Raw genomic sequence first — 20833 nt, forward strand, 5'->3', positions numbered from 1 at the left:
TTCAATATGTGTTGTTTAGTAGATTTGTAATAAATTCAATTTACTTTTAGCTCCCAAAAATAATAGTCCAACATTTTGGTCAATGCAAAGGAGAATAGCCTTTAAATAAATATATGTCACAATTCATGCCAAAATTAATAAATGGCAATATCTTCAATGGATTAAAAATAGATTTCAACATTCAAAAAATAAATAACAACCAACAATCTTCCATACAATTTATGTAAGCTAAGTGAAAAAATGATACATTTCTCTTCCTTTAAAATGCTACTAATCCCCACATTACTTCCATCCAATATATTTGCCACCATGGACTCTAATAGCAAGATTAGCAAGATGAAAAGTATAGAAACCCACATTACAAAATAATATCAATGAACACTCAAAATTATGTTATGTGGAATATTTTGTAAACATTGCATAAAATTACTTATTCTCAACTACATGAATTAAATTTTATGAAATATTAACTTACAACATGACAATACCCTAATTTTATTTATTTATTTTTTGAAAGAATGCAAATTACATGTTAAAAACTTGCAAAGAGAGATCATTATATAAAATCTAGCCAAGATTACAGCTGAAAACTTAAAAAAATATTTAATAGTGAAACAAATGAACCTAAACAACATTATACAAAACAACAGATAGAATTCTTGACAAGGAACTTACAACTAGACGTTGAAATCACAAGCATTATCATATATTTTCTTTCCAACATTAATTTTGCAAAAGTTAAGAATGGACATCTATTTTTTATTTGTATATTAGTTTTTAGCTGCAAAACTTTTTTTTAAATAACAAAAAAACTTGAAAATCATCAAGTCACCAAACATTAGCAAAGTTGTCTACTTTTTTATTGCCCGAGTTACCAATGCAAGAAAATAGCTAAAATGAGGTACTAACAAATAATATTTTATTGAGCATATGTTAATGGGGCACTTCCATACTGAACATGAAGGATGCAAATTGTTTGTCGAAAAGTAAAATGATCGGTTGCACAAGTCCATCGAATAGACTCATAAATTTCTACATTATTTGCTTCCATGTAGCATTGACTATAAGAGCTTAAATAAAAATAATTGGTATTTTAATGGCCAACAAAAATACAAATGGTAATAACTGTTACTTTCTATCTAAATTTTAGAGTACAAAATTTGAAGGTAACTCCATTTCAATTTGTTTAAATGGACGACTTAAAAGAAGTCTTTTTAAATGTAAATCTTTAAAATGATGGTCGACTGAACGTCTTATCTAACTTCTCATATTGCTACTTGTGATTGTATAATGAGCATCAAATTTATCATATAGTACTAGTTGATGACAACTAAACAAACATCAAATTTAGACCCAATTAATTCTTTTCATGATAGGTTAATTCATGTCAAATTTAACCTTCAAATGTGTACGCTAACAGTCAAACATACGTCAAATTTAACTTCTAATGTTTGTGTGACTGTCAAAAGAACATCAAATTTAATTAATTGATTTGTACTTGACATGCTAAATGCTAGTCAAGTTTAATTCACTGAAGTTAGAAATGACGTTCGAACACATGTCAAATTCAAACTCTTTTTTGAGGTGACAATCAAATGGGCATCAAATTTAAATAAATAGATTTATGGTGATGATTGTCATATGGATGTCAAATTGAAGAATTAAATTATTTAATGATAGTCAAACTAATGTCAATTTTTACCAACAAATGTACTGATGACAATTAATAAAACTACAATTCCAATATATGACCAATCAAAGTCAACGGTGGGAGCAGCAGGGAGGGCGACAACCATCGCACGCCCTAAGCGCGAGGTGATGAGGCCAACAGGGGCGACGACGACAGTTGCAGGGTGGGTGGCAGAAGTCAATGACGAGAGCTGTAGGTTGGGCGGTAGCAGGAGCTGCAACCATCGTATACCCTGCAAACATCGCATGCCTTGCAACCAACGCATGTAACCATTGCATGCAACCATTGTAGGCTCTAGGCGAGATTTCCCTGCAAACATCGCATGCCCTAAGCGAGACCAGCAGGGTCGAATTGTTTTGTATGCAACCCTAGTCATGAGGTAACAAGCCAAACAGTGGCCAAACGGTGGGTGGGCGGCAGCAACTATTTACATCTAGACGGATTGAGTAACCCTGAGTGATATGACGAGCCATGCAACCAGGGTTGCTAGGGCTTGGAACTGTGGGAGTTAGGCAGGTTTCGTGGCAGTTACACGACATTATATCAGAGGATAGGTGTTCTTTTGGTGGAGGCCAATTGTTTATAGGCAGGTTGCAGGGTAAGGGGAGAGAAAGAATATTTCTGCGACATCATTTTGATCGCCGACTAGATCAAATACCACAGGCCCCTTTTGACATTTGTGAGGGGACATCACCACAGTCACTCTGTTCTCTATCCAAGTCGTAGGCTAGTCCTGGTAATCTTCTAGCATATGTGACATGGCCAAACAATATCTAGTTGATAAACCCCAAATTTTTTTCAACCCCAAACAATCTTCCAATAAACAACCTGCGCCAAGGAGCGCCCTTCAAACCAAAAGAGGTTACACAAAATTGGAGAAAGAAAACCCCTTGCACATCTCTTCCTGATTCACTAGCACAAAATTCGGATGTAGTAGGTAGTGGGCAACTCTCAAATGATTTAGCTAAAGATGGTAGTCGTGCTCCAGTCTCGCCAAAGGTCAAGAATGTTGCTAATACTGGAGAATCAGGCAAATCAGAGGGTGTGTATAAGATCATTTTGCCAGACCATCTCATTCAGCCTCAAATAGATCTGTTACATGCCACAACCCTCATTGGTAAACTACATTCTACTATTTCCTTTATGCAACTTTCATTTTGGGCTAAACAGAATTGGCTGGGCTTGAAGGATATTTTTTTGATGGATAAGCAATCTCTCTTTTTTATTGCCATTTTTTATTCCAAAGAACATAGAAATTGTGTGCATAGATATAAGGGGTGGTTTTGTAAGGGGGTTGGTATTATCACTTTGGTGTGGGTTCCAAATTTTAGTCTGGATTCAGTTCCCCCCTTTTCATGCCTTTTTGGATTTCTCTCCCAGGGCTCCCACTTGAGTATCGAGATCCAGATATTGTGGAAATTTTGGCTAATCAAATGGGTATTTTTATCAAGCATGACCTTATCCCATATGAACTTGCCCATTTAACCGTCAGTGTATGCCTATTGCTAAACCTCACAAAGCCACTTCCCAAGTCTATTTTAATGACTTCCTCCATAGGGAAATGGAATCAAGTCATTTGCATATAGGGTGCCAGAGATTTTAATTCACAGTGTCAAGGATCGGGTATTGATGCAGTCAGGGTTTGCAAGGATTTTGTGATTGATTTTCATAAATGCTCATTTTATCAGTCTATTGCATCTCCTTCTTCTACACCAAGTGGGACAGAAAATGTAGCTGACTTATCAGAGAGTCCCGTACCTCTGAAGAATGTTGATAATATTGCAAGATCTTTCCAGGGTGTTCAGTTACAGGCAAATCCTCCTCTTTCTATGATTCCTTCTCAATTCTTTTTGGGTTGTATGACATACATTTTACTTCCAAAATAAAAAATAACAAGGCCCTCCAATTAGAAGAATTCTCCTCAATACCAAGTTCTTATCTCTGGTTCATATTCTTTGCAAAAAATTGTGGGTAGATACAAGAAACTATCTTTTAAGATCCACTGCTCTCCAATCCTGATCGATTGGTTGTACAAGAACATATTTGCTTCCTCTCTCTTTAGGCAAGTCACTTCTTCTTTTCTGAGTTTAACTTCTGTGGGACCCACAAATTCTCAAGACCAGAAAATCTCTATTTCACAGAATGCAAAGGATAATTTGATTCATAGCTTGATGTTTAATTGCCAACCTTTTCATGTGCGCAATCTTCCCACTGTTGGACCCTTACTGAATGCTCCAAATATCGAATTAATGGCACATGATATCCTTATCTCTATTGCATCAAACTTGATTGATGAAATTGCTCTCGAGGAATTCCCAAAAATTCAGGATGTCCCTTATGTTGATGCTATGCCTCTTGCTCTTAATACTTCACCACCCATTTTGGAGTTTAGTCATGCTGATCACCTTGTGGCTGAATATAATTCATATCAGCCTTTTCAACCTCCCACACAGATTGACTTTGATTTTTCTCAACATCTTTCTCTTGCTCAATCAGTCTCTTCATCTCCTTTGTTAAGTAAAACACCTAAAAAAAGAGGTCAGAAGCCCAAGATTGTTAAAATCCAAGAAGAGATCGCAGCTGGTATCCAGTCTACAATTGTAGACAAGTTTTCACCCCAACCATATATTGGAATGTCAAAGGTTTAAATGCCTCTGACAAGAGGGGACAGATCAAGCAGCAGCTGGATTCCTCCCAAGAAGACATCATTTTATTGCAAGAAACAATAAAATGATGTCATACATGTTCCTGCAGTAGGGGCTTCTAGTGGTATTCTGACATTGTGGAATCCCAGGACAATCAAAGCAAAAACCTTAAACCAAGGGACAAATTGGCATCTTATTCTTATTAAAATTTTTGATTTATCCTTTCTTCTCTTTAATATGTATGGTCCAACAGCTCCCCATGAGAAACATGCTCTTTGGAATACCTTATCTTATCAAATCCATTAGCAGGGAGCTCAAAAAATCATCTTAGGAGGTGATTTTAATACCATTTTGTCTCAGGATGAGAAACAGGGAGGCAACCCTACTGCTTCTAAGGTGATTGATGACTTTAGATCTTTTGTGTCTGATAACGCCCTTTTTGACATTTCACCTTCTAGTGGTCAATTTACATGGACAAACCAGATAACTTCCCTTCAAATAGAAAGCAGATTGGACATGTTTTCACTTCATATGAATGGATCCTTCAGAATATACTTTCAGCTCTAATATTCTATCGTTCTCTGGATCTGACCATTTCCCTATTTCATTATGCTTGGATAAACATGAAGCTTTTCATCATAGACCTTCTTTTAAATTTGAAAGAATGTGGTTTTGGCACCCACCCTTTCATGCTCTGCTTTGTCAATGGTGGGTAAGTGCCCCCTTCTATAGGGGGAACAAAATATTTTAACTTTATATGAAAATGTAGTTTGTAAAAGTAAATATCAAAGTCTGGAATAGGGAAGTATTCAAAAACATCTTTGCGGAGAAATCAAATGTAGAGAAGGAATTAAAGGACATCAATGAACTTATCTTTTCTAATGGGATTAACCCTGAAACCTTCTCAAGGTAGAAGCATTTACAAAGATACTAGGAATAATTGTGCTCTAGAGAGGAGGAGTATTGGAGACAAAAATCAAGGGAGCTATGGCTAAAAGATGGAGATAAAAATACTAAGTTCTTTTAGGCATCTGCAAAGATTAAGCAAGCTACATCTACTATCTTTTCTATAAATGCCTCTTCTTCGGGGATAAAATTAAGTAATGAACAAGAAATTAGGGAAGAGGGTGAACTCTTCTTTAAAAATCTTCTTGCTCTTTATCCTCCTTTTGTTCGTGAGGAGTCTAGTGTCAAGGTATTGCTAGATTCCATCCCTTGTTTGATTTCACAGCGCGATAATGATTATTTGATGCAACCTTTCTCTGTTGTTGAACTTCAAGAGGTGGTAGTTTCGATGGCTCCTGACAAGTCTCCAGGTCCTGACGGTTTCACCATGCTATTCTTTCAAAAGTGTTGGGACGTTTTAAGTTTTGATCTTTTAATGGCTTTGGAGGAGTCAAGACAAAAAGATTTTATACTCAAGAACTTCAATTTAGCCCATCTTGCTCTTATTCCCAAATCCAACAACCCTCAATCTTTTGCAGACTTTAGGCCTATCTCCTTGTGTAATACAGTTTACAAGATCTTCACAAAAGCTATTTATCTCTGGTTAAAATCCTTGATACCTAAAGTAATATCTCCTCAACAAGGAGGTTTTGTTCCTGGTAGGGAAACATCAAAAGGTGCGTTTGTGGCCCATGAAGCTTTGCACTCAATTAACTCTTCACAGTCCCCTGCTTTCATAGCTAAATTAGACATCTTGAAAGCATATGATAAAGTATGTTGCTCTTTTCTTTTGAGAGTACATAAAAAGTTTGTTTTTCGGATAAGTGGTGCAAATGGATCAAAAATTGTCTCTTTGGTGCACGTTTCTCAGTTATTATTAATGGTAATCCTTCTGGTTTCTTTTTAGCCACTCAAGGAGTTAGACAAGGTGACCCACTATCACCTTTTCTCTTCATTATCATGACAGAAGATTTTAGCAGATTGGTCAATAAACAACTGACTCTGGGTCTTTGGAAGGGGGTATGCATCCCTAATACTTCAATTTCCACCACCCACACTTTATTTGCAGATGATACACTTCTATTTGGTTGTTCCAACATTCAAGAAACAAGGCATATTAAGAAAATGTTGGACATATATACTTTCAGATCTAGGCAAAAAATCAGTGCTCAAAATCTAAACTATTCATATTTAATAATTCTGAAAAGGTGTCTAACAACATTATCCAGACATTGGGATTTCCAGTGGATTCTCTTCCATCTTTGTACTTGGGCATCCCTTTCTTTATGGGAGTAGGGAAACCCTCTTTTTGGAATTCTGTGATTGACAAATTAAAAAGAAGAATTTCTGCGTGGAAAGCTAGACTGTTATCTCTGTCAGGCAGAATCCTACTTATCAAAACAGTTTTGGCTACAATCCCAAACTACTACATTTCAGTCCTTCAAGCCCTGAAATCTATTGTTTCCCATATCGAGAAAAATATTCGAAATTTCATTTGGAAAGGTAATCTTTCAGAAGATAAAAAGATCCCGCTTGTATCTCTCAACAAAATGACTACAAGTAAATCTACAAGCGGGGTTGGTCTACACGATATTACAAAAAGGAACAAGGCCTTTGGGGGAAAGTTGGTTTGGAATATTTATGTAAAACCACATACTTTGTGGTGTCAAATTATGCAAGCAAAGTATTTAGATACTCCTACCCCATCACATATTTTTACTATCCTTGATCCTCCATCAGGCTTTGCAGTTTGGAACTTCATGATGGCTTCTAGGCATGTGATTACTAGATATTTATCTTGGCAAGTACATAATGGCAAAGATGTCAACTTCTGGAATGATTCATGGAGTGGTCTCCCCCCCTTAATCTTGAGGAATCTCTAGTAAATGCAATCCCCATATTTATTACTCAATGGGGATCTTACCTTTATGATTACATAGATGATCTTGAGAAGCCTTCAAATCGTGTCATTTGGAAGAATCCAGCTTCACTCCCAATCTCCTCAGCTCAAAAGGTAAAATTTTCTTTGATTCTCAAGAACCGCATCATTTTTATCTCTAATGGTTCAGACAAATTGATATGGTGCCCTACGAAGAACGGAAAGTACTCTATCAAGGAAGGGTATAAGGCAATTCATCAGATGTCGGTTCAATCCTATTCACAAAGAGCTTATAACTTCTGTTGGAACAACAATATTCTTCCCAAGGCAGGGATGTTTGCTTGGCTTGCTCTACACAAGAATACTTACCAGTGAGAGACTTGATAAATTGAACATTGCACCTCCATTTGCCTGTGTACTTTGTGGTAAGCATAATGAAACGTTAGATCATCTCCTCCAATGTGATTTTGCTCATAATTGTTGGATGTTTGTGCTTGCTAAACTTTCCTTTAGCATCCCTCTTCCAAATAATGTATGGGATTTGTTCTAGTCCTGGCCAGTCTTATACTCATCCTCTCTTTTTGCATGCATTTGGAAAGTGATCCCATCCACAGTAGTATGGTCAATCTAGTGGGAAAGAAATAAGCGTATTTTTAGAAAACATACATCTCCTCTTTCTAATGTTTTCAATTACATTGAAAAATCAGTATCAAAACTGGTTAATGCTCATGTTTCAAATCAGTTCAATCCAAGTATTGAATTTACTTCTTGGGATGGTCAAGTTATTAATTGCTGGAAGGGTATCACCTTGCTTTCCGAGAGTGAGGATTAGTAAAATTGCCAAAAATAAAGTGAAACGATGTCCTCAAAATTCAACACATTTTAAATTGAATTTTGATGGCTCCTCCAAAGGGAACCTGGGTGATGTAGGAGTAGGAGTATGCATTAGGGACCATACATGGTGTGTTTTTGCTTTGAAATCTGTTTCCATTCCACTGGGTACTAACAACTACGCAGAGGCATATGCTTTTCTTGAAGGCATTCTACCTATTAAAAAATTGAACATCTCTTCTATTCACATCGAAGGTGACTTAGCTATTATTATCAATGCTTACATAAAGAGAAATATTGACAATTGGCAGATAAGATATTTGCTTTAACAAGCATGGGCACTCATTGATACATTTGTAAATTTTACTATTTCACATGTGCATAGAGAAGGAAATCGGGTTGCAGATCATTTGGCAAATATGGGAAGTTCCAAGGTAGAACTTAATATGATGGGTCTGAATTGTGATCTCGATTCTTTTCCAATCTTTAGAAAAATAATTTTGGAGGACATGGGTACAGGATAATATTGTACATGGTTATGCAGATGTTTTCATAATGATAAAAAGTTGGTATGTGAGGTATTATAATTGCAGGGTTCCGTGGTTGTGCAGTATCTGAATGATGTGAATGGATGTTGATTTGGGCATCTATGAAGTGAGGCAGACTATGGACTGCTATGTAAATGTGTACAACTTTCATGATGTTTTGGTTCGGACTTCATCTTGGTCAACATACTTCAAGAAGCATTCGATACTTGGAGATGACTTGCGACATTTGGTATTCTAGACATTACGAGATATATTGTACTTTTGTGGCATATTAGGGATTTAAGTTTCACAACCTTTCTATGTAATATTGAAAATATCAGACCTACAGGCGAATCATTAAAAATATCAGATTTTTTTATCTCTTCTCTCTAGATAAAATTGTCTCATTGAAATAAACATTCTTCTAAAGCCCCTTCCTACACAACTTCCTTGTCCTCTATGGCTTTGAAGAAAACATACCATTGTAAATTAACTCAGTATTTTATTTATTTCAAATAAAAATATTCGCTAAATTGACATGAAGATTTATACATTCAATACTTTGCTATTTAACTCAAGATTCAAAAAGGAATACCGAGTATTTTTTTTCAATGTTATCAAGATAATATAAAATAAAATATTGTAGAATGTCCTTTTATAGCTTTGGTCATAATATATAGATCCGAAGACTAAGATGATTTGACTTATTAGTTGTACAAAAATTGTTTGCTTGCATAAGAATCCCTTTATCAAAATCCTAAGTTCATGTTTGATGAAATGATTTTGACAATACAAACAAAAAATGTTGTTTATCATTAAATGCAACCCAATTCATGCACAATTTGATTCACATGTTGAGTTGGTCCTAATTGGCCTCTTCCATCACCATGTTTAGCACATAACTTCTTTATATACATAAGCTTGTCTTCCATTACCATGTTTAACCTTTTTTTCTTCTACCATTTATTTCCACGCTTTTTTGTTTCTATGAAAACTCCTCTACGAGCACTTCTCCCATTGTATAGAATGTGGTATATTTTATTTTGAATGAATAGAAAATAAATATTGATATACTTAGAGACTTCCTTTGATTTTAGAATTTCTTAAATAATATAGTGTGTATTTCTATGGTATGGATTTGTTTTAGTTGATTGATCATGTGGTCTAAATTCGTAATATTTCTCTTATCTATTGTATTGCGTTCATTTTGCACAAAGTCCAACCGCAATGTGGTATGTCTTAACCTTGTGCTCATCTATATGATTCTTTGGGGGTCTTAGATTGACTCAAATTAAAAGCACATGATCTAATTTATTAGCTCTTTTGAATTCAAGATCCCTAAATAAGTTGGGAGATGCAAGTTCTAACATGGCTCTTACAAACATATCCTCCATGGAGACTTCCTCCTCAAAGTTGAGTTCCACTAGTCCAACTATAGTAGCGTCTACTTCTTGCCCTTAATAATATCTTTCAACACAATCACTATTTTTATCCAAATAATCTACAACTAAGCTTTATCTAAAAGGTGTTGAACATGTGAGTCATAATCTCCCACCTACACTATTATCCACTTCTCTTCTTTCTTTGTGAGTCATAGCTCTATTAGTTTGCTTCAAATATGACTTCATACAACTTTAATTCATAGGACTTGGCTATTGATTTGAAAGTAATTGACACAAACTATGTAAGTGGGTCAAATGAACATTTGACTAAAATTTAAGAAGATAAATGAAGAATTAGGAGAGCATGCTCAATGTATTGTGTTGAAGAAATAAACATTTTATGGGACACTCAAAGATGAACGACATCCAACCAAATTTTACTACTTGACATAATTGAGTATAATCATCCTACTTAGAGAGTCACAAGGTATAATCTATCACTTCTAGAACTACTTTATTTACACTCTTGTCTTCAACTTTTATTGTATGTATGCTTCATCTTTTCTTCAACCATTACAAATAGTTGTGAGTTACACAGTTTTTCTAATGATGTGTATATAGATAATGGAAGAGTTTAACTTCCCCACAACTTGAAAGAAGTGTGATGTAATAGTCAATCCATGGGAGAGTTAAAAGTTATCTTTCATACCACCTATCTATCATTAAATCTTCAAGAAACCTAATGCTTAAATTATTCCTTAGCTTTTGTTGAATTCCATGATAACACTATTTAAAAAGTTTGTAGAGCCAAATATATCTAATGAGAATGAGTTGAAATTTTCTATTTATTAGCCAAAGAATGTCTCCTTCACAATCTAATATCCAAGTTTCTACTAGATCCAAAAGCCTACTTTAGATTGTGTACCTATATGAGTCTACTTTACCAAGTTCACTAAAAAAAAGCCCTTAAGTGCATCCCAACTAGAAAGAGAAATCTCAGTTCAACAAATATACTAAACCAAGGGTCCCATCATCTTCATAGTTCATTTTTTTCTATGATGAAATATCACTAGAAATGAATGAAATAGTGACATGTCATAGTGAGGCCATTATTACACATGTACACATAGTGATTAACTCACACATAGTGCTCAGTTGTCCATAGGAGGTGGATGCAACCTTATTGCATGATTCGTCTAGTGGATGCAACCTTATTGCATGATTCGTCTAGTGGATGCAACCTTATTGCATGATTCGTCTCATTACTTGGTTCACTAGTACTTACCCTTCAAACACATCCCAACTAGAAATACGAATGTCAATACATCCCACATTACATAGTAGGTTTCATACTTCTAGATTCGTTGTTAGCTATGTTGATATTACAAACATCACATACTAGTTGTCATAACAAAGGTAGCCTTTCAAAATACAACATATTTCCACAATTTAATTTAATGGATCCTAACTTCCAACACCTCCTTACAACTAGCAAAAATTGGTCTAAACTAGAACAAGGTAGCTCATACACACATCATTGGTACACATAGCGGTTAACTCATGCATACATCCCATGTTCACATAGTAATATGCCACAAAAGCCAAAACACTATGCTAAAATGTCATAACAAAAAAAAACCAAGTGTCCCATCATCTTCATAGTTCATTTTTTTTCTATGATGACATATCACTAGAAATGAATTAAATAGTGACATGTCATAGTGAGACCATTATTACACATGTACACATAGTGCTTAACTCACACATAGTGCTCAATTACCAATAGGAAGTGGATGCAACCTTATTGCATGCATCGTCTCATTACTTGGTTCACTAATACATCCCAACTAGAAATATGAATGTCAATACATCCCACACTACATAGTAGGTTTCATCCTTCTAGATTCATTGTTAGCTATGTTGACAAGACAAACATAACATACTAGTTGTCATAACAAAGGCAGCCTTTCAAAATACAACATATTTCCACAATTTAATTTAGTGGATCCTAACTTCCAACACCTCCTTACAACTAGCAAAAATTGGTCTAAACTAGAACAAGGTAGCTTATACACACATCATTGGTACACAGTGGTTAACTCATGCATACATCCCATGTTCACATAGTAATATGTCACAAAAGCCAAAACAATATGCTAAAATGTCATAACAAAAAAAATCATGTTTTATATCACTGTATATTCTTTTTAGTGTTTGAGATAAGGTTCTTACACTACTAATGATAAAGGAAAGTATTCCCGCAACCTAACCCAACCCTAATCCGTCTTACATATTGCCAAGTTGGGGTCAGGAAGGAGCTTAGGCAAATGAAGGGGGTTTAGGCAAAGGAAGGAACGAGCTTAGGAAAAGGATGTGGGATAAAGGGGGCTTCGGTTTTTTATTTTTCTCTAAAGGTATTCCTGCAACCTAACCCAGCTTCAATCTGCCTTACCTTGGTCTTACTTATTGCCAAGTTGGGGTCGAGAAGAAGCTTAGGCAAAGGAAGGGGTCTTAGGCAAAGGAAGGTAAGAGCTTAGGAAAAGGATGTGGGCTAAAGGGGGTTTAGTTTTTTTTGTTTTCCTCTAAAGGTATCCCCGTAACCTAACCCAGCCCCAATCTACCTTACCTTGGTCTTACTTATTGCCAAGTTGGGGTCAAGAAGGAGCTTAGGCAAAAAAAAGAAGGGGGCATAGGCAAAAGAAGCAAAAAAAAAACCAAATAAGAAAGCAAGGTATGATAAAGGAGATCTCAAAAACATCCAATCAAAAGAGGAAGGGCTTCTTGGAGGAACCAATTTAGCAAGACTCAACATCCTTACAAATTACCCTACAAGGAGCATCTAATAGCCACATTTTATAATAAATTATATTTAAATATATTGATGTATCGATTTATTCAAATTAAAAATAGATATAAAACTTTAAAGGTATTCCTGCAACCTGACCCAACCCCAATCCGCCTTACCTTGGTCTTACATATTGCCAAGTTGGGGTCAGGAAGGAGCTTAGGCATAAGAAGGGGGCTTAAGAAAATAAAAGAAGGAGCCAAAAGATGTGAGCTAAATGGGGCTTAGGTTTTTTGTTTTCTTCTAGAGATATTCTCACAACCTAACCCAACCCCAATCCGCCTTACCTTGGTCTTACTTATTGCCAAGTTGGGGTCAGGAAGGAGCTTAGGCAAAGGAAGGAGCTTAGGCAAAGGAAGGAAGGAGCTTAGGCAAAAGATGTGACCTAAAGGTGGCTTAGTTTTTTTGTTTTATTCTAGAAGTATTCCCGCAACCTAACTCCGCCCCAATCCGCCTTACCTTGGTCTTACTTATTCCACAGGAAAGAGGATTAGGCAAAGGAAGGAAGGAGCTTAGAAAATGGATGTGAGCTAAAGGGGGCTTAGTTTTTTTTTTTTTCCTCTATAAGTATTCCCACAACCTATCCCAACCCCAATCTGCCTTACCTTGGTCTTACTTATTGCCAAGTTGGGGTCAAGAAGGAGCAAGCAAAGGAAGGAAGGGGACTTCGGCAAATGAAAAAACAAAACAAAAATCAAATAAGAAAGCAAGGTACAATAAAGGAGATCTCAAAAACATCTAATCTAAAGAGAAAGGTACAATAAACAAATGAAGCTTCTTAGAGGAACCAATTTAGTAAAGACTCAACATCCTTACAAATAACCCAACAAGGAGCATCTAAGATCCACATTTTACAGTAAATTGTATTTAAATATATTGATGTATCGATTTATTCAAATTAAAAATAGATATGAATCTTTAAAATAATCAATCAATATATAAAGATATTTCAGAGCCTATCATTATCTATTTATTTTCCTTAATTATATTACATATATATTACTTATATGTATTAATAAACAATAGATAAACAATTTATAATTAACAATAAATCAAATCAGAATTATTACTAATAATGAAAACTACTAATTGTAATAAATAATAAATACTAACTAAAATAATTAATGAATCGCTGGTTGAGGCACAAACTTTGGGAAGAGAATCCACCATAGGCAAGGGATGTGTCTTTTAAGACAACCATTGGGCTCTACTTAAGGGAAAAAACAATGACAAAAGAAAAGGCATCAAAGGCTTAAAAAAACACGTTGGTCAAATTAAGACTGGAAAGGTAGTCACTGATTCTCATTAGTAAAGATTGACCACCATCGATTAGATAAATTCAGAACTTTATTAACTGTCTGCCACTGCAACCACAATTATAATAAAAACTAATGATTTTAGGCAACAGTGGTAATTTATATAGTAGGTAATTACCAAGTATATATATAGTAGCTTTTATGGTTTTATGAAAATGATGTTAGCAAGATTTATATGTACTTTATATGTATACATATAAAGTATATATGTATATATGTATATCTACACACACACACACACACACACACACACACACACACACACACACACACACACATATATACATATCTATATATATGTATATATAGATATATATATATATACATATCTATATATGTATATATATGTTGTATGTATACATATACACATATGTATATATGTATATATATGTTGTATGTATACATATACACATATGTATATATGTATACATATATCTATATATGTGTGGGTGGGTGGGTGTGTGTGTGTGTGTCTTATTTTGTAATCAATCAAAGGAATGAATGGAGGAAGTACGTTAAGGAATTGCAGTTTACCGGTTCTCCCAAGCTAAGTAGGCCACCCCAAGGAATGGAATTGTCATAGTGGGACGCTCCTACCTCTTGTGGGCCAAGAGGTGAATTGTCATAGTGGGATGTTGCGTGCTCTTGGCTTAGTTGGGTTGAATAGTTTACAGGCGCCCTCGCAAGGATTTCCTACCAAACTAAAGTATGATTGAATATGAATAGAAAGACATGTTTATCATTCTATGTAATATATTTACTATTAATCCATGCATTTATTTGTCTATTCCTAATTTTATTGAATGACTAGATGAAGTTACTCTTATATATTAAAAAAATGATAAACTATATTGTGTTATTACTAATTTAGGGAAAAAAATTAGGTAATCACAAGTTGGGGACATTACACTAGGAGTTGGGATGATGTCTTAATAATAACAAAATTGATGAATGAGAGGGGATTGAATAAAGAATTGCAATGCAATGTGATTGAGTTAAAGAGCAGAGGTTAAAATAGAGGGTTATAGTTCCAAACCCTTCTCCCACAATGTAAAAATCATATTCATGGAGATGAATAGGATGGTTCTCGCCTACAAAGATATTTGGACCCTGGAGAATTACCTGCACTATAGTATTATATTTAAGAAGTTTAACTTTAGTGTCTTTCACTGGGACCTGCTCACATTCTGTGTAGTATAATCGAATTGTACAAGTGGGTTATCTGGGAAGTCCTTGGAGAAAATTCTCCATAGAGACCATAATAGTGAGCTTGTAATAGGGACATTGTCCGTGGGGGAACAAATGAAATGTTGTTGAAACTTGTTGCAAATCTGGTATCATTGGGGCCTCCACAAGTTTGAGAAGGTGGGCAGTTGAGCAATCCCATGTCTATCGTGAAGAAGAGGTTTTCATCATTTTTTTGAGGAACATTGACAGGGTGGTCTAGAGAGGCCATGCTTCTTAGCCCACAAGAAAATTTGGTTGTAGTTGTTGTATCATTAAAAGCTGGGAGATTAGGCATTGTAGGAGATTTGAAGAAGGTTTAGGGATCTAGAGTTTTGTACTCAATAAATGATTGTTGTTGTTGTGGTGTTATTGAAGGGAACCCCCTGTGCACTTGCATGTGCTTGGGCAACGATGTAGTATTTTCCCACAAGCTGGTTTGCAAGCAGGATAACATTTGTAGTTTGACTTGGACCAATCATTATGGCTTATGTATTTTGTAAGAGGCATCCACTGCCACCACTATCATTACGTGATTGTATTTATTTGTCTATTCCTAAGTTTATTGAATGACTAGATGAAGTTACTCTTATATATTAAAAAAATGATAAATTATATTGTGTTATTACTAATTTAAGGGAAAAAATCAGGTAATCACAAGTTGGGGACATTACACTAGGAGTTGGGATGATGTCTTAATAATAACAAAGTTGATGAATGAGAGGGGATCGAATAAAGAATTGCAATGCAGTGTGATTGAGTTAAAGAGCAGAGGTTAAAAAACAGGGTTATAGTTCCTAGACCCTTCTCCCACAATGTAAAAATCATATCCATGGAGATGAATAGGATGAGAAGTTTAACTTTAGTGTCTTTCACTGGGACCTGCTCACGTCCTGTGCAGTATAATCGAACTATACACGTGGGTTATCTAGGAAGTCCTTTGAGAAAATTCTCCATAGAGGCCATAATAGTGAGCTTGTAATAGGGACACTATCTGTGGGGGACCAAATGAAATGTTGTTGAAACTTTCTACAAATCTGGTATCATTGGGGCCTCCACAAGTTTGAGAAGGTGGGCAGTTGAGCAATCCCATGTCTATCGTGAAGAAGAGATTTTCATCATTTTTTTGTGGAACATTGACAGGGTGGTCTAGAGAGGCTAGGCTTCTTAGCCCACATGAAAATTTGGTTGCAGTTGTTGTATCGTTAAAAGCTAGGAGATTAGGCATTGTAGGAGATTTGAAAAAGGTTTAGGGATCTAGAGTTTCGTACTCAATAAATGGTTGTTGTTGTGGTGTTATCGAAGGGAACCCCCTGTGCACTTGCATGTGCTTGGGCAACGATGTAGTATTTTCCCACAGGTCGGTTTGCAAGCAGGATAACATCTGTAGTTTGACCTAGACCAATCATTATGGTGTATGCATTTTGTAAGAGGCATCCACTGCCACCACTATCATTACCTGATTTGCTATTGAGATGAACAGTTCTATATTCAGTCCAACATTGATTATGCGGGATTCCTATGTATTCGAGGGCAAACAATTAAGGATAATCTATGTGAAGATCACATTGAAGTATATGCTTAACATCTCTTTCTCGAGTGCCCTTCTTTTGTCAAACTTCCCTCATTCAATAGTTGTTTCTTGGTGTGCCATAATCCTTAATCCCTATTAATCTAAAGCCTTGCATACCTTAAGAGGGAATAGTTAATCCTCAACCCTGATCCTCAATGCCCTAATTTCATAGACTGATTACATACCAGCTCACCATAATAGTCCATGCCAAATAAGCTTCTAACACCTAGAAAGGTACGATCAAATATCAAATATCTTTTCACTACTTGGGGATTATTAGCGTGGAGACTAATGTTTTCGCCTAACTATTTTTGCAATTAGTTGCTACCTCGGAAACACTTTACATGCGTAGCCTTTGCTTCCACATTTTAGATTTTAAACAGTGCACGTGTCGTTGTTGTGCTTCTACATCCTGCATATTGAACAATGCACGTGTTGGCTATGCTTCAACATTTTGCATTTTCTGCTAGACGTGCCTATTGCTGAGGTATGTGCAGTGTGCCTCTCGACGGAGTGGTGGTATTAGACAAAGCATTTGCTATTTTTCCACATTTTGGATACAAGTTTATAATTACCACGACAGTTGCGACTGCATGGAAGTATTGTTCTGGTTTTACTAGTGCAGAGCTAGACCCCTATTAGACAAAGCATTTTCTATGCTTCCACATTTTGGATACATGTTTATAATTACCAGGGCAGTTGCGACTACATGGAAGTACTATTCTGGTTTTACTAAGTATTATTAACATTGGCAAAAGTTGTGGAGTTTGGCCTTACACCTCCCAGTTGCATTTGCTTGAAAGCTTTTTCAACATGCATTCTGGTATGATAGCACCTACAATTGATTGGAATGGACTTGCAAACGCTATCCTGACTCCATTCTGTACTTTCAGCTTTTACTAAGCATATTAGTTAGCAAATTAGTTAGCCTAGCACCTACAATTGATTGGAATGGACTTGCAAACGCTATCCTGACTCCATTCTGTACTTTCAGCTTTTACTAAGCATATTAGTTAGCAAATTAGTTAGCCTTGTATGTGCTTCCACATTTTGGATACAAGTTTGACATAGCAGTTGTTGTGCTGCACTTCGGGTAGTTTAACAGATTGTCTGTGATTCCACATTTTATTATATTCTTGAACTAGTTAGTTTTGAGGAGTAAATCATTGTAACTTATGTTCTTACATTAATCACCTTTAAACAGTTGTTTGCAGATTAGCAGAGAAATAGTCTTTCTATGAGATTAGCTGTACTCTTATTGTAGAGTGCATTGCTCTTACCGTAATTATGTAAGATGGGTTGTTGCTTTGTGATTAATAGCATTTCTTAAGCAATTTGGGGTTTCGGTCTTAGCGCAGGTTTAGGAGCTCTCCATTCAAGCATTGAGTGGAAATAAGTGCAACTTAAACTGAAATGAAAACTTGTCGAGAATTTGCAAATTTTTCCCTAAAAATTGTGCTCAAACTCATAGGGAATGTTGAATGAGATAAAGGAAAGATTGTACTTATGGCGCAACCACAGCTTCACAACAATATTTTTGGTTCTGGAATAAATTCCAGCAGGACAATCATATAGCATAGATAGTGTTGATTTACAATCATATAGCATAGATAGTGTTGATTTACAAATTCACACTGGGAATGGAAAAGACATATGGCTCCCATAGATGCATCCAATATAGAATCTGAACACCAAGAGGCACAGTGCAGAGTTTTGTAGGATGTTGCTTGGGAATTGGTTAACATCGTAGATCATGTAGCTTTGTTTGCTTAAGGATAAGCAAATTCAGGAAGGAGAATTTGTTATGTCCACTTTTTCAATCCACAACTATTTATTGAATGGAATGTCAACATAGGATTAGAAAGCTGGTAGACTTTCAGTTTTTAGTTAGAAATGTATGTTGCATTTTAACTTTAAGAATAAGGTGTCTGAGTCTTTTGTCCTTTAGTTGAGCAGCAGCTAAATATTCGTCTTATCTAGTTAAGCAGTGGCTGAGTCTTCTGTGCCTATTAGTTAACTCCACTAATGGAGGGATGGATTAACTAGTTAGCTGCCACCAATTTAGGAAAACTTGCCTATGATTGTAAATTGACAGTTTTTGATGCAGTTGGAGATCGAAATGTAGCTAATCCTAGTAGCCAAAATGCACACACACAGCCATGGGGTAAAACACACATTCAGAAACAATAATAGAAAACAATTTTCTTTATTAATTAAATCTTAGAAAACCTACTTTCCTCATAGGAATGCAGTCTGGTAACAGGGATTTGCAGTCTTCTTCTTGACCTCAAACAATCAACCGTACTTCCTTGAAATGAAGCCATAGGTTGTAATCTTCTCATAATCTTCTCAATCTCACTTTACATGGCAATAGGCCTTTACAGCAGCCTTACGAATGCTACATCCTTTTATATCCTCTAATCTCCCAGTCCTCAACTAAGGAAAAAGATTTTTCATTATTTTTCTATTCACTCCAAGCTACTTTACCCATCCTTAAGTGTTTGTTTTATAGGAAAATTGGTTTCAAATATGGAAAGGTCCCAGCCAGCCTAAAAACAGGCTTAGACAAGAATAGGATGCTATCAATCAGTCATGTTTCATGGCTTAAAATAGATAATCCTATCAAGATTGCAGGAAAAATATTACCGATGATCTAGTCTAAGGCGCCTGCATGCAAGAATATTATGGTCTTTACTGCAGCATTCAGTTTCTAATAGATGTAGCAAGGCTAGGAAATGAAGTGTAACAGCCTGTGAGAAAGACTGTGACCCAACAAAAGGATGAACACATGTCAGCAGTCAAAACATAACTGCCACCAGCAAGGAAACCACTCCCTAGCCTCAAAGCACTACAATTAAATGGAATACCTCTACTAAATACATAGGCCAAAAATGATACATTTTTGCCAATATTTTGCATTAGGCAGGGACTGTAGCTGCTATTGTTATCCATGGTTTTAATGCAATTTTGAAGTAGTTTCCAGATGTGGAAAATAGAAAGTGATTAGGGTTTCATTTATTGGCTATTTTGGCCTCGTGAATTCAATGGAGAACAATGCCATGATAGCTAAAATTAATGCAAAGAATTGAATCCATGATAGCTAAAATTAATGCAAAAATTTTCATGCCATTTTTAGCTATCTATTAGTAATCGTAGGGTATTGATCAATGGAGGGTAAACAATCCTCTACTCTGCCTCTTCATCTGCTGCTACTAACAAATTGTTAAAAATAATAATAAAGATAATCTCTACAAAGAATTACCTGGAAGAAGAATTATGCTCTCATTCGGTTGCTATTTTTTATCCTCTGGTTTGTCTCTTCATTTTCTACCATCCAAAATGTAAAAACAAATAAAAATCATGAATAGACGGACCAATGTGCACACTACAGACAAATTCTTACAAGAAAAATGAAAAACCTAAGAAAAAATTACCTGTAAGAGAGAATTTTGGAAGAAGAATTCTGCTCTCATTCGGATGCTAGAAAAACATAGCATCCACAGAAAAGAAAAACAAAAGAAAGAATGTATCTGTATTGATGTGACAAATAGGGTTTTATTGTTAACTTCATATGCTTTTCCCCGCTCCATGCCATTTGAATTTTCATTACCGTTGTAGGTTTCGTTTGATTTTTTTTTAACCGTTATAGGTTAGGTAGTTAGTTTCGATTTTCGAACATTCTTTCAACAGTAGGTTGGTTGGTTAGTTTTGAACATTCTCTGTAACGGAGTTAGTTTCGAACATTCTTTCAACAGTAGCTTGCTTGGTTGGTTGGTTGTGTTACAGCTGGAGTCTCTGCTTTATGTAAAAACATGAAATTTTATAAAAATAAATAAATAAAAGATTTGCTAAAAACAATTGAGCAATGTATGAAAATAGTAGAGATAAATTTTTTTAATTATGTAGATATTTTTGTGATTGATCTTAAAATCTATTAATAATATTTAAATTAATTAAAAAATTATACACAATTTAA

At 35.4% G+C, this 20833-nt stretch overlaps 1 long non-coding RNA gene across 1 annotated transcript; it reads right to left on the minus strand.

Annotated features, from left to right (window-relative positions):
- Nucleotides 1-114: 114 nt before the first annotated feature.
- On the minus strand, nt 115-20365 carry LOC131068249 (uncharacterized). Its single transcript, XR_009111960.1, has 3 exons — nt 20292-20365; nt 20120-20184; nt 115-316 (listed from the first exon to the last, which is right to left on the minus strand). It is a non-coding gene; the product is annotated as an uncharacterized LOC131068249 (long non-coding RNA).
- Between the last annotated feature and the right edge of the window lie 468 nt (nt 20366-20833).

The sequence above is a fragment of the Cryptomeria japonica genome, chromosome 11 (genome assembly GCF_030272615.1).
Source record: "Cryptomeria japonica chromosome 11, Sugi_1.0, whole genome shotgun sequence".
Taxonomy (NCBI): domain Eukaryota; kingdom Viridiplantae; phylum Streptophyta; class Pinopsida; order Cupressales; family Cupressaceae; genus Cryptomeria; species Cryptomeria japonica.